Source organism: Hyaena hyaena, unplaced genomic scaffold (genome assembly GCF_003009895.1).
Source record: "Hyaena hyaena isolate Hyena2069 unplaced genomic scaffold, ASM300989v1 scaffold_859, whole genome shotgun sequence".
NCBI classification, from domain to species: Eukaryota; Metazoa; Chordata; class Mammalia; order Carnivora; family Hyaenidae; genus Hyaena; species Hyaena hyaena.
The window spans coordinates 544,448-560,105 of record NW_024081492.1 but is presented as its reverse complement, the minus strand read 5'-3'; the positions used below and the strand labels follow the sequence as shown (position 1 = coordinate 560,105).

Here is a 15,658-nt window from a genome sequence, read left to right as displayed (position 1 = left end):
AGTACAAAGACTGTAGTGTGGGAGGTCCTCCATGGTATCACTCCTCCTCTCTGACCTCATCATCTACCACTCTCTTCCTTGTCCACCAAATGTACTATGGATGACTGCCTCAGGGTCTTTGCACCTGCTGTTCCTCTGACCAAAACACACTTCCCTCAGATGACCTTGGCTCATTCCATCATGTCCTTCAAGTCTCTGGTTCAATGTCAATGTAAGCAAGAGGCCTTGGACTCCTCTCCTTCCCATTTCTCTCTATCTACCTCACCCTGATTTGTTTTTTGTGACATATTATATGTTAAATTAATTTGTTTCTTATCTGTCTCCCTCAAAAGAAGTTCACAAGGATATGAACTTTATCTATCTTATTTACCCCCCAAACTGGGCACAAGGCCTAGCACATAGTAGGTGCTCAAAAAATATATGTGCAATGAAGGAATAAACAAATGAATACTTCTAACTCAGGTCATTCACTCTGCTGTCCCCTACAGGATAGGCTCTGCAATCTTGCTTCCTGTCAGCTATAAACAGGGAAGACCTTGGAATTCTAACTTTTGGGCATAAATCACCTGTTTAACCCCAAGTTTCCTCTCTAACTGATGAAATTTTATTTAATTGACCTCCTAGCATCCATCCTCCACTCCTTCCTAATGGGACCCCAGTTTCAATCCAATATTCACCACACCCCATGGGGAGGTGACCCTACCCTTTCCTCTAGGAGTAGAACTGACTGGCCAATCTGTGTGCAGTATTTCCCACTGATAGCTACTAGTTCAGGAGTGGACATGTGACCTGGGATGGTCCAATGAAATTGCAGGAAAGATTTTAGAGTCCTTGGGTTCCATTTTTCACCCTCTGGCTCTGGTTATGGAAGCTGGGGGTTCTGTTTGTCCCTTGCAGCCATATTGAGGGAAATGGGACTTGAAAGGAAGCTGACCCTGAGTCAACTTAAAGGTATTACCAAGCCCAGTGGATGTAGTGCTAAAGCAAACCTGCCTCCAGATTTTGTAGTAGAGCATTTCAACCAGTTTGATTTGGGAGTTTTCCTGTTACTTGTAGCCCAAAGCATCAAATGGGGGTAGCTGCTCATCTTTCAAGTTCCAGCATCCTCAGCAGTGACATGATTTCATGTTTTGATCTCTCAACATCTTTTCCTTTCAAGAATTGCTCCACTGGGCAGCTCTTCAGTCACGCATTCCCCAGCCTCATCAGCACAGGGTACAGGCACATGGCCCAGGCTAGCCACCAGGACACCCCCATTCTCTGTCATGCAGTGACGGGTGCATAAAAAGTCTGCCAGGGGGCCAAGGAGGGACCGACAGAGAAGCTGGAAGAGGAGGGCTCTCTCCTTATGAGATACAAACACCGCCCAAGTCTGGAGCTGCTAGAGACAGCTGCCATACAGAGGGAGCTTACCCAAGAATGCAATTCGTACAGTAAGAAGCCCAACCAAGAGATAGGACAGACAGACACACCACACACCAACACACAGGCAGACAGACACACACACAGCCACATGCACATAATGGTGCTCAATGACACCCCATGACCTCTGGACCCAGCTCACACCTGAAATCGAAGTGGACTTTCCAATTTTGTGGGCCAATAACACGCTTTTTACACTTAGGATAACTTGAGCAGGGTTTCTGTCACTTGCAGCTGTCCTTTCCTTTTGCAGCAACCAGAGCATGAAATGATCTCTCTGGCCTCTGACTCTTGGTTGTGGCACTAATTTAGCCATCCCCACCCCCGCTTCATAAACTCATTTTTCCTTTTCATACATAGGTGTTTGGGCTCTTCAACCAGACTGTACAATTCTAAGAAGCATCTTAACTCTTGATTCTGTGGAATTATCAGATGAGTGAACTAAAACATATGCAACAGGGATATTCATGCCAAAATGCTGCCTATAATAAATTATCAAAACCTAACACAATATACCATAGGATATGAGTTACAGAAACCATGGTTCATCAATCGACAAAATCCTGCTAAAAGAGATGATTTAAGTCCACAGGTAATGACAAGAAAAGGCATTTACTATACACTGCTAAGTGAGAAATATTATAAAATAGTGTGTACAATCTCTTTTTTGTTATGATCTATGTATAAGAGCACACACACACACACACACACACACACGTACACAAGCACACACACAAGCACATAGAGCTTGTAAGGCCAAACATCAAAGTAGTTTTTCCCTCTGTTGGTATGACTCTGTTTTTATAATTTCTATTTATATTTTCTGACTCGTCCACCTTGAATTTGTATTTCTTGTGTGAATTTTGCAGGTAGTGGAGATTTTAGAGCAAGGACTCCATCTTATACTTTTCTAATCTCCAAGGATCCTGGGATGTCTGGCATGCAGAGACACCTTAAAAATAACTTTCATTGATTGGTCTATTCATAATCTGTACAAAATTATTTGCCTGTGGATTTTGGAGGGAAGAAAATGTCAATTCTTACAAAATTAATACTGTATTTACAGCCTATGGATGAGTCAGAATATACATTCCCAAATTGCAATGGACTCAAACCCTCTTTTGCTGTATGGCTTGGCTGATCCAATGATATGCAGGCTTTATCATTATCTTTGAAAGGACAGCCAAATGCAGTAATTGGAATATGGAACTGTACATTTGTGAATTAACCAAGATCTAAATAAGCTGGCTCTAGCTGCCATACTTGACTCACTGAAATAGCCAAGTCCATAAACAATCTTTGCAAGACTATGTTCCAATAGTATGTTTTGATCCTGTTGTGAGGCCAGAAGCTCCATCTAACATATTGCAAATCAACCCTTGGAATGGGTTGGGAAATGGATAGATCTTCCAGGCTCTCTGTGATTTCAAGGGTGATGGCTGCTGAAAACCACATGAGTTCCCATGTACAAGGCAGTGCGAGGCGGGGATGTCCACCCAAGGTCAGACACCCCGTGTGGCAATGCACGTCTGGACACCTGGAGGGGTCTGTCAGGTGATGGGGCTCCTCTCCAGCCACAAGGCACCTCCTGACCTGCCATTCTGCTTACAAGAAATTCTGCTCTAATTCCTTCAGAAATTATTAAAAAAACTGGAAATCAGTTTCCCACTGGAAAAAGAAACAAAATAGAACAAGGTATTGATAGGGGAGGTACTGTGCATGTAGCAGGGTAAGGAAGGGTAAGGAAGTCAGTACCTTCTGCTCATTTTTGCTGTGAACCTAAAAATGCTCTAAAAATGGGTCTTCTACTACTACTACTAATAAATTTCAAAAACTAAACAGAACAAAGGAACAAAACAAACATACGAAGTCAACCTTTAGATGCAGAAAGCCTACCGATACTGATGGTAATATACATACAAGTCCTGACTATTTTAGAGTGAGGCATTTTTGCATTAATTTGGCTGCTCCTATAGTTCCAAAGGATATAATACTATAATTGGGGATACTGAGTAATAATAATACTATTAATGTTGCTACTGTATGTCGGGCCAGGAACTCCAGGTGCGCTCCAGATACTTTATAGGGACTGTCTCACGTAATTTCTCCAACTCCTGTGGGAGGCAAGGTATTACTGGCCTCAGGTCCCAGATACCTCTGAGAGTACAGTAGTAAGTCCAAGGACACATGGCTAGCAAATGTCAGGCCTTGGATGTGACCCCAGGACTCTCTGAGCCTTCCAGCTGAGGCCAGTTGCTCCCCAAACAGAGGGCATTCCTGAACTGCTGCCCAATCAACACCTTCTATTTTCACCTGGGCTACTAATAAGTTCACTTCTCCAACCATATGAAAGGGAGGGACAGTTTCAGAATCCCAGCCAGCCACTTCTGGCGGCTGTTGGTCAGACCCACTGATGTTCTTTTTTATTTATTTTTATTTTACAAGTTTAATTCTGATCATATACTCACATACAAATATACCATTTACATAAATACATCAGTGTGATCGGCACAAACAGCAGTAAACCCTATGACCTCTTTATTTTCAGTGACTTCCCATTTTCCTTATAAATCAATGAACCATTAACGCTGCTGCAATCTTTACCCATATATCCTTTTGCATTTCTAGGACAAACTTCCAGATGTGGAATTATTAGGTAATGTTCTTTGTTAATAGTATTATTTTTACAAGGTGCACTAAAAAATACGAGGCAGACTTAACTCCTCAAAAATGTTCGAGGTGATCCCTGGGATGGCGGATGTGTTGCGGCACACCCCCAAATCTTAGCCTCTGGCCTGGGTACAACAATCAGAATGAGCAAATGTGGGACGCTTTCCGGAAATGATGAGTGAGGGGTGTATGCAGAGGAGAGGAGAGAAGGGGTCCGTTTCAGCTTCTACTCTAAGCTCACCACTACAGGGCCTGAACTTCCTTTGGAACTTATCAGGGTCCTCACTGTGGGAATCTGTACTTTGGCATGATTGAGTGCTTCCTGGACATGAGTCATGTTTTAAGTCCATGTATCTGGCTTTTCTTCCTTTGCAGGGCAGCAGCTCTACTCTTCCCACATTCATATCCACCCTGTGTCAGGGCAGGCTTGCACGGAATGAGGGAACCTTTTTATGAAATAAATGAGTCCAAGCAGGAGGTGCCCAGAGAGTAGCTGGTGTCACCATTGGAAACAGAAGCAGCCTGGAGCCTTGGAGGAAGCCCAGGATGAGTATAGGACCTCAAGTCAAATCTCACACTTGACTTCCAAGTTGTGACCTTGAGTGACTCTCCTTCCCTCACTTAGCTTTCAACATGAGACCAACCACACCATCCTCTAGAGTTAACTTATGAGAGGGAGTTAACTACTGCAGGGAATACATGGAAACAGGAGCAAAGGGGCCTGGGCATGACCAAACACCTCATGCAACAACAAGAATGCTATGAGGATGTGCCCCAGCGGCCCTGCTGGAGGACAAGAGACATGCAGAGCACAGCCAGGAGGACAAGGGGCATGTGGAGCAAAGCCAAGTCACCCTCGTCCTCATTGAGGCTATCAGAGATCAGCTGACAAGCACCTAGCCCCAGATATGGGTCAACTGATTCCCAAAGTTCAGCTGAACCCCAAAAACCCAGAAGCTAAAGAAATGTGTACTGTTGTATGTCACTGAAGTTTTTATTCTTGTTTTTTTAAGTAGGCTCCAGGCCCAATGTGGGGCTTGTATTCATGACCCTGAAATCACAAGTTGCATGCTGTACCAACTGAGTCAGCCAGGCGCCCCTGTTACTGAGGTTTTCAGGCCATTTGTTATATAGCATTATTAGGGAAATAAGCAACAGATACAGCGAAGATGATACAATGAACCATGGTGAAAACAACAATAATGAGAAGTAATTTCCAAGTTCTGAGTGACAACAGACTCAGCTTTTCTAGTCTCCCTGGAACTAGCCAACATCATATGACACAACTCAGGACAGAGCAAGGGACAGAACAAGGGACAGATGCAACGAAGTGAAGCTTTTTTTTATAGCTTTGTACTTGGATGTAATGTCTAGAGCAGCAGCAGCCATCATATGATCATGAGATGATAAGCAAGAAGATACATAGCAACACACACGGGATGGAAGAATCTGAGGATGCCATTTGCTGGCTGATATGCCAGAAATCATCTTATTCTGTGCGTTAGGTGAGAAAATGAAAAATGGACCCCCATTTGCCTCCATGGCCTTTAGTCAAGTTTCCCCACTTGCCTTCTTATCTGATTATGGGTGCAGACAGTTCATTCTGCTGGGCGAAGCTAGCGAAGGGAACCAGAGAAGCCCTGAAAGAGGAAGTGGCCACTAGACTGGGATTCTGGAAGATAAATAGCATCTTATCAGGTGGTTTCAAAGATTGACTGGGACTAATAAAACTAGAGAAATACTGGCCATAGTAGTTAAACTGGAAAGCACCTAAGGTAACAGGAAATTATTGTGGCCTGTGGCTTAATGGAGGTGAACAGGCTTTAGCTGAAATGTCAATATACATAAGGGCTTCTGAATTGTGAGGGCAAATGTCCCTGAACAGTGCGACATTAACCCCGCTGCTTTATGTGGCATCTACAGTCAGTGGTTTTCACAGATAATTTCCTTTTACTACATCATCTGCTCTCATGTTGCTCTGTCTTTAATTTCAATGAAGGTGGTGCTGGACAAGTGATTCCTAGGGAAGATCTATAGAATTCTGGCCTTGGTGGAAATTGTTCTAAACCTCCCAGGGAATATGGTTTGAATACTAATCAAAAAAAAAAGATTCCCTTTTCCCTGCTCTGTCTTTTTCATAGTTTCAAGTGATAATATTAAATTTGGTGAAAGCAACAACAAAAACCAAAAGTATTTCTTTTAAAATCATCCCTACCGCCCCCCACCCCCATCCAAGCTTGGCATGTAATGGCTCCATGATGCCTTGATGGGACTGATATACATACTCTCTTCTGGGTTCTGTGACCACTACAGACATAATTCTCCTGGAAACACTCACTCTCCCTAGTGACTAGAAGAGAGACTCTGAACTTCCAGCCAGATTAGGGTTCTGCATAAGAGGATTTGGGGGCATCAGGAAAGAGGAATGTAGCAGGTGACTATGTGCCCTTCGGTCCTATCATATTCTTTAGGTCTTAATAATTTAGAGCACCCCATTGTGTCTTTTGAACACCAAAATCTGCCTCAATTTGTTCCAAGAGTTTTCATTTACCCTTACACAAAACAGTCAAGAAGTGCTGGGGCATTATCACCCCTTGGGCGCCCTCCAGCAATGACTGATGGGAATTGGTGTCTCTGTACCCCAGCTCTCCTGCTCCCTGAGTGGAGTAACCATGCTGTCTCCCTGGGCTCCCCAGATGACTAAGCTTTAGGTGCCCACCCTGTTGCAAGCTTGATCACCCATCTTTTATTAGCGATCCTCCCTTCTCTGCCCCAATTTCTACTGCACTGCTGATGTTTGTCTCCACCCCCTGGAAACAACTTGCATCCCAAGCCCTGTCTTAGAGTCTGCTCCTGGCAGAGCCTGAATGAAGCCAAGAAGGAAGACTGTGGAAAGAATGAAATGCAGTTTGCAATCAAGATTGGCCACTCATAGAAACAACTGTTTTCTAAAAATCCAGAGGGTCTAGCATAAGGGCATACAATTCGAAGACATCCATCTCAAATAAACACATTGCCAGCTACACAGGGGCTAGGCTGCCCCACGCATACATTCCTGTTTTAGAAATCCCTGGGTGACCTACACTACTTACTGCACGAGTGACTCTGCTTCTCTCTTCCCACATCCTAGTTCTCACTCTTAGGCTTTAAATTCACCAATAAAGAGCAAGTCTGTGAAACCCCAGGCATCCCATCCTCGACATCAACAAAGACAGAGCTCCAGGTGTGCACTCCCTCACCAGGCCCCTCACTGTGTGGGCCTTGGTGTACTGTGGACCGTTCAGAATCTCTAAGTAATAAATCTTAGTTTTCCAAAGTTCCCTGACAGTTGTTGCTGAGGGATGCCGTGCATTCATAATAAGACCCACAAGGGCCAGTTTACCACAACACTGCCTCCCTCTGGGGAAATGTCTGTGAAGGCTCCCCCCAAGTACCTGGGGCCCAGGTGTGTGTCCTAGGCACCCCTAGAGGATAGTATCACTATTTGTAGGTTGAGACCAACACAAAACAGGGACCCTATCCCTGAGTCCCACCCCCAGGGTCATTTTTTCAGTTGGCAATGTGAAGATCTTTGAAACCACTCTGAAAAGGTTTCTCTTACAGGAACTCAAATGCTAAAGGAAATGAGTATGTTAATGTACCTGCTCCATTAGCATAAATCCTATAATTAGGTTACTTGAAAGGAATTTTATGATGGCTAAATAGCTGATCAGTGTTCTTGGAGGTCATCGCACTGGAATGGCTATTCTGGAGCTTTGGGAAGGAGACATTTGCCATCTTAGGAGAAATATTTTAGCAAGAGAGGAACAATGGCTTCCCTGTGTGTCTCCCCCTCTCTCTCCCCATCCCCTTTGCCCCAGAAGCCTGTTATGGTATCCACTCTGAGAGACTGATTCCTAATTCCTTGAGGAAGTCACTTATTTCTTTTGGTTGTCAGTTTCTCAAAAAAAGTGGGGGTAATAACTGCCACTTCACCCCAATATTTGTTAAAGAAAAGTTCTGAGGGCAGTTGTATGTAGCTGGGCTGATGCACACATGGGCCTTAGAAGAAGCTCACTTGGTACCATGCACACATATTCTCCGTGGACACTCACAATGGTACAGGATGGGACACTGGGCTTAATCCAGCATCATAGGTGGGAACGAAGTTCAGTAACTTGGCTCAGATCACACAGCACGTAGGTGGTGGAGGCAGGATTTAAACCCAGGGGACCTGCCTCCCAAGTCCACACTCCTAACCACCATGCCACATGGTACCTCAGGAAGAGAGGTTTCTTTATGTAAGGAACCTCCTGACCTTTATATGAGGAACATCTACTCCTCTACCCTGTGCCAGGTCTCAAATCCCCTTCTATGGAGACCTCCTGTAAGATGGAGGGGCTTAAGCTGTGGTGCCTGAACCCCTCACACCCCCAGACAGTACTCAGAACAACTTAGCAGTCTGTTTATCTGGATGAGAACAAATCACATCTTTGTTTTCACTAGTCTCTGAGAGAAATTCAGCATCTCCTCCATTAAGGATACAGGCAATAAGCCACAGCAGTACTGGCAAGACCTGGGACTATGGCCCCGGTGGAAATCACAGATCTTTCATATCATATCACCAGCACTGCAAAGACCACATACACGTTTGTCACTACTTCATAGTTATTAGGCCTGATGCTAGATCTTGTATTTAACATATTAACAAAGAATCCCACAGGTTTCTGAATTGCTGTGTGCTTTAAAGTGTACCAGAGTCATCTGGGACATGCATACAAAATGAGGCTCCCCCAGCCCCACCTCCAGAAGATCCTTTGAACAGTCCTTTGGGTTGGGGTCCAGGGATCTGCACTTCTAATCAGCAGCAGGTGGATCTGAAGCAGGTGGTCCAGGTGTTCCCTGGTCTATTTCTACAAGTCCCCAGTGGGACTCCTTGAGAGTGAGTCCAGAATAGTGAGGTGGCTTGGTGCATCTGTCAGGATCTGAGCAGGAAACGGAAGGCCACTCCAAAGGGTTTAACCAGAGAGAACTCCCTTTTTAACTGCAGAGAGACTGATGAAGGGCTTCCCTGTAGTAGTACCGGCAGGGCTAAGGGAACCAACAGAGAAAGTAACACACCCAGAGCCTAGCAACTCAGGAAGCTGCTCCCTCATGGTGGCCTGAAGGTACAAGAGGAGGGAGACTGAGTTGTTGCAGCCTCAGGAATGGGGATGAGGCTCCTTAGAGGGTGGAGGGAAGCTGATGCCAGAGCCTGGAAAACCAGGAGGGAACAGGGAAGAAATGTCTGGACCTCTCCCTTGTCTCTCCCCAGAGGCATGGAAGCCTGGGAGATAAAGTCCTTAGAGGCTTGTCTTCCAGGGTCCAGAGTGGGGCATAGAAAAGTAGACAAAGAAAATGGGGATGCAGACAGAGAATGACCACCCAGGAAAACTGGGGAAGGATGGAAAGGAGAAAGGGGAGCAACAATGGGAAAGGAGGGCCAGAGGAGAAATAGGAAGTGAAAAGGGGACACAAATAGGTTCTTAAGGCCAATCACACTTCATCCATAAAGACATGAGTCTCTTTGTTACTCCCTTCCCCTGTTGGGATTTATGGAGGCTCACAATAAAAACATATACAATAAAATAACAGTACACATAAATAAGTATAAGGCATTGGGACATAAGAAAAATAAAAATTCAAGAGGTCATGATCAGGAAGAAAGAGAACATATATACAGTGCCATGAACTTTGCACCCTCCAGGGACACCCAGAATTGTTGGGACACTGGGGGCAGGCACATTCTGGCTGGCTGGGTCTGAACCCCCATGGGGGATCCCTTACATACCCTTTCCTGGGGTCTTAGGTTGAACTGTTTCCTGGGGTTTGTGGACCACTCCCATCTCTAAGTAAGCCTTTTTTTTTTTTTTTTTTTTTTTTTTTTTTTTTTTTTTTTTTTTTTTTTGAGAGCAAACCTGATTGGGGGAAAAGGGCCAAGTTCTCTGAAAGGGCATGGGTCATTCTTTCTCCTTCTCTCTCTCTCTCTATAGAGGTATAATACATATTATGTATATTTGATTTTTTTTTAAATTTAATTTTATCTTTTTTATTGTGGTAAAATATACACAACAGAATGTTTACCATTTTAACCATTTTCAAGAGTACAATTCAAAGCCATTAAGAATATTCACATTCATGGGGTGCATGGGTGGCTCAGTAGGTTGAGTGTCTGACTCTTAATTTTAGCTCAGGTCATGATCTCATGGTTTGTGGGTTCAAGCCCAACGTCAGGCTCTGTGCTGACGTGTAGAAGCTGCTTGCACTTTCTCTCTTTCTTGATAAATAAATAAACTTAAAAAAAGAATATTCACATTCAAATTCAGATTATTGTACAATTGCCACCATCCATTTGAGAACTTTTTTCTTCCCAAACTGAACTCTGTACCCATTAACCACTAATTCCTCATTCCCCACCCCCACCCCCCACCCCCAGGCCCTGGCAACTACCATTATATTTCCTTTCTCTATGAATTTGACTACTGTAGGTACCTCATCTAAATGGAATAAGTATTTGTCCTTTTGTGACTGGCCTATTTCACTCAGCATAGTTCCTCAAAGTTCATCCATGTGGTAGCAGGTGTCAGAATTTCTTTCCTTAGGGGCCAGAATAGGCATAGAGTCAGGGCTGAGAGAAATGGCAGTGAAGGAAGGGGCAGATGCAGTGAGTGATGATGAGGCAAGCATCTTGGTATTGTCAGAGGCTGCTGCCTGGCACCATGGCCTCAACTGCCTATGGGAGCCCACAAGATGCAGGAATAAGTAGATGAGGTAGGGTCTGTGGCTTGCTGGACAGTGGAGTCCCATCTCATGTGGACAGCCTGTGCTCTCCCTTGGCCTATGCTGCTTGAGAGTATGTGCTCAGTGTAGCCAGAGATTCCGATTTTCTAGGAGGGAAGCTACGAATCTGGACTTTAGGTAAAATCTCCTGGTTTTGAGTAATGGAAACTAATGCAGACACTCTGGCTTCACCGCCTACTCTCTCTCCCTTGCTGATTCTGCTCTAGGCACACTGGTTTCCTAGCTGTTGCATAAATAAACTGGGCAGCAGTGCCTCAAAGCCCTTACTGGCTGGCCCATTCTCTCTTCAGCCATTCACATGACTCCCTCCCTCACTTCCATCATTCTTTGCTCAAATATCACCCTCTCAGAACCTGCCTTGACCCTGCAACATGCCTCTCCAGCACCTCCCCTCTTCACTCTCCAAACTCTGCTCCACTAATAGATTATCTTCAGTATGCCGAACAATTTACATATTATGTTTATCTTACTGCCTGCCTCCTTCCTTAGAATATAAGCTCCATGAGGACAGGGGTTTCTGCCCCATTTCATCCCCTGATGTATTCCAAGTGTCTAGAATAGGGATGGCACATAGTACATGCTCAATTAAGTACTGAATGAATGAATGATTGAATTCAACAATTGTAAAGCACTGAGCCAACCAAATTAAACTGTCGATAGTGAGAATAGTGATCTCAGGTGAGGTCCAATTGCCCATTTCTTTGATCAGGAAAATAAGGCCCTGGACAGTTAATTAACTTTTCTGCAGCTGACCTGCCATGATGGCCTGGCTTGTCTGAAACTCCTAGCCCTGGCCCAGTGGTCCAGCATCATGCTCAAACTCAAGGTTCCCAATAGGGCTCAGAGGAGAACATATGACTCTTGTCCCTTAGGTCTTTCCTCATGAGGAAATCCAAGATAATAGGCATCATCTTTCTACCTCCTTTCCAGTTTCTTCCAGTAGACAGAAACTAACTACCTGGTGGCTATTTGTCACCCTCATAGAATGCAACTTATCAGGCAACTGCTACTCAGTGCCTGATGAAGTGCATCTTCATGAAGTAGGCCTAGCAGCCCAAGACCTTAGAAGGTCACAGGGGTGAACCATGAGAAGCACAGGGGTGATCTATGAGACCCAAAGGCCACAAACTCGTAAGAAGGATTCAAGTTGATCTGATTTAGCAGCCAACAACATGTCTGCTAAATATGTGAGCAAAGTATTTGGTATCAAAGCTAAACACAAAGCTATACACTAGATGCTATGAGAGCTTAGAAGAAGGACACCTAACCTACATTTTAGAGAGTGAGGGGAAGGCTCTAGTAAGACTCTGGAGGAGTTGATGATTATATCACATTTGAGAAGCCAAGCAAAGAAATCGGGAAAGAAGTGGCTAGACAAGGAAACAGCATGAATAAAAGTATGGTGTCATAAATTACACAGTTTGTGTTTAAAATTACAAATTATTCCCTATTGGTGGAGCACAGATTGTGGGTGAGAAAGAAGATGGAAGAGGCTGCAGAAATAGGCAAAGGGCAGTTTGGGGAGGTTCTTGTACTCTGGCCTAATATTTGCATGCATAAATGTAGATCATCTGCCTTAAACAGGAATCACTGTTGACTCCATTAGGTGAATGTTATAATGATGAAAGTGGTTTTGATGATGGTGATCAGTGATTATGATGCAATAATGATGGGGACAATAATGATGATGGTGATTACAGTGACTGCGATGGTCAGAGTGGCGGTGATGGTGATGATGATGATGGTATGGTGACGGTGGGAGAGATAGTGATTTGATGATGTGATGATGACGACAGTGGTGGTGATGATAATGACTGTGATACTGATGGTGATGATGAGAATGATGATAGTGGTGGTGGTGATGGTAATGATGATGGTGATAATGATGGTGATGATGGTGGTGATGGTAATGATAATAATGACAATGATGGTAGTGGTGATGGTGATGGTGATGATTGATGATGGTGATGATTGATGATGGTGATGGTGATCATGATGATGGTGATAATGATTTGACCATGTGGTGATGATGATACAGTGGTAGTGATGATAGTGACTGTGATATGATGATGTCAGAGACAATGATGATGATGGTGATAAAGAGACAGATGATGGTGATAATTATGACTACTGACATTTACTGGAAATTGACCATGGGCCTAGAACTATTTTAAAGCTTAATTTCTGAACTATACCATGAAATGTAAACTATTGTCATCTCCACTTTTCAGACAAGAAAACTAAGGGAGAGAGAATATAAGCCCAAGATCACAAAACCATTCCATGACTGAAGCTGGACTTCAACTGCATTTATAGGAGTCCAACCCAAGCCAGAACTCATGGCTCTAACTCCAATTGCTTTCAGCAGTGAGAGGAGTGGTCTGAAGGCTCAGAATGCCTACTGGCTTCAAGATTTCTCAAGATCTTTCATTCTTCCTTATTTCCTCCCTTTCTTCCTTTCTCATTTCTCAGTGACACTCCCACCCCACTTCTCCTTACTAAACACCAGTGGCACACTCTGTGGGAGTTCTCCAATCTCACGTGGACACTGGTTGACAACAGGCTTGTCTGCCAACAGTGGCCTCTTCCTTTTCAGGCTTGTTTGAGAAAATGAGGACAATGACTTCTCCCCTAGGGATGTACTGTAAATATCAGAGAATTTAACTTTTCTGGAGGACTTTGGAATTTCAAAACATTTCCCCAACTCTCTGCAAGATGGTGGAACTCTTCACATCAAAGCTGGTGAGAAACCTGCTCCTTGCCTCAAAGTTTTTAATAGTAACCAGAGCCAAGCCTTTCTGAGGAAACCACAATAGGGTAGGGATTTCCATGCCAGAGTTAGAGCTAAGTTTTATTGTAAAATGCTGTGCCTTTGAAAGATACCAGGCTGGTTAAAGTTATCAATATATTTGCATTCTTGCATTTCTGTCATTTTCTTGTTACTCTCTCTCCAAACAGTCTTGGGAGCTGGTGAGCACTGCAACTGCCAGATAACATCAAAGAGTGGAGCTGCAGGCCAATCATGGGCGAGCAACCAGCACAGAATCGGCCTGAGACACAGGCCATCCAAGCAGGCTCATAATCTGGTGCCTCTTCAAACCCATGTTCTTTAAATATTTATTCAACATTTATTTAGTGAAGGAAGGAGGAGAAAACTAATCTTCTGTTAATAAAAAAATATATATAGAATTAAGCCCCTTACTAATTCATTTCCACTGGTGCTAGCATAGCCAATGTTCTGAAAAATATTCTGAAAAATCTTCCCCCATTTTTCTGTAATTGTTATTCTGTAATCGTTATTTTGAGTGTCTTTTGTAAAAAGAACTACTCTAAAGTAGAAAACTTCTTGCTGGTGAATCAAAGTTTTAATATTTAATATTTTGATAATGAAATACATTTTATGCAATGTTGGTAAATACTCTGAACTGTCCGATTTTAAAATTTCAGCTGGTGGGACGACTGAGCACTTACAAAGTACATATAATAGAGAGAGGACAGCAGTAGCAAAAAGCAGGAAGATCCTATTTATTTCTACTTTAGGTGGGTATTTTGCTTCACGTAGAGGGGTTCAATTCAATTGCCTTTAGCTGTGTTATGCAGAAGCTCGAGTTAAGTGGCACCATCTTTCCCACTTATTATAGTGAGATTCTAGTCATCTTGGTAGATAGGCACTCCTGAGCAGGTGCTCAGATGGCCACCTGGGCACCCAGCTGAAACACACGGCAACATTCCCAGGTGGGGACTACTTCCTTAACTGTATGTCTTTACTTTGTCCTATTACCAGAACTGACCCAGTATCACAGGATGTGCTCTTGGGGTGGAAGGTGATTTCCCATGAGTGGTGAAGGGCTACACTGGGTCATCTAGCATCCACAGCCTGAGACTGCTCATGATTGGTATAGAGAGTTAACAGTTGGATATCTGTGGGTAGGAAGCCAGTCTGGGACTGTATGTGTAAATGAACAAAGCCAACAGGCTTGTGTGGGGCTTACACTCTGACCTTCGTTTTATTGCTTAAGATCTAGTATAGTTAACGAAGCCAGACCAAAGCTTCATATTACAGTATTTCCAGCTTCACACTTCAATGACAATCCATTAAAATAATTACCAGATGATTACAATGGACTTTTAACTAGGAGGTTCAAAATCTCTCTTGCAAGACAATTAGCTTAGCTGGGCATATGTGCTCCTCCCCCACAGCTGACATAGGCTGGCTTGATGTTCAGGGGCGGGGGATTCCAGGGAATCCTGTGTATCTAGACAACATTACAAATGACTGCTAGTCTTGGGAGTCCGTCCTTCTTGCAATCTCACCAGTCGGTGTGCCCTCATAAAGCATTCAGGGCTCAGGACAAAGATGCTCTCAGACCATTCTATGAAAATTTCTCGCTGTTGTTGGAGGAACAATGTCACTGATAATGAGGACTGACTCTCGCTGCAGTTTATATATGCTGACACCAACTTTTTGAGCTGTGGCTCCTAGGCAGAGAGCAAAAATTTAATCATGTTTTCACTTAACCTCCCCCAGGGCTCTGAAAAAGCAAGAGGCAGAATTACAACTAAGAATCCAGGAGATCATCTAAAGGCGTGGGGGTAGAGCACACTGAAACACAAGAGAGATGCATTCCATTGGGTTTATAAAGAGACTGAAGAATACCGGTATCTGAGTTTCTGTAGGCTCTTCCACAACCTACAAATCAGGAATGGGAGAAATTTGGCAGCCACTAACTTCTGCTCTCCTCTAATG

General features: G+C 43.8%; 1 protein-coding gene across 1 annotated transcript in view; it reads right to left on the bottom strand.

Annotated features, from left to right (window-relative positions):
- Nucleotides 1–15,658, bottom strand: part of SLC24A3 (solute carrier family 24 member 3) — a 504,574-nt gene that overhangs the window by 137,295 nt on the left and 351,621 nt on the right. The gene's annotated exons all lie outside the window — the stretch shown is intronic.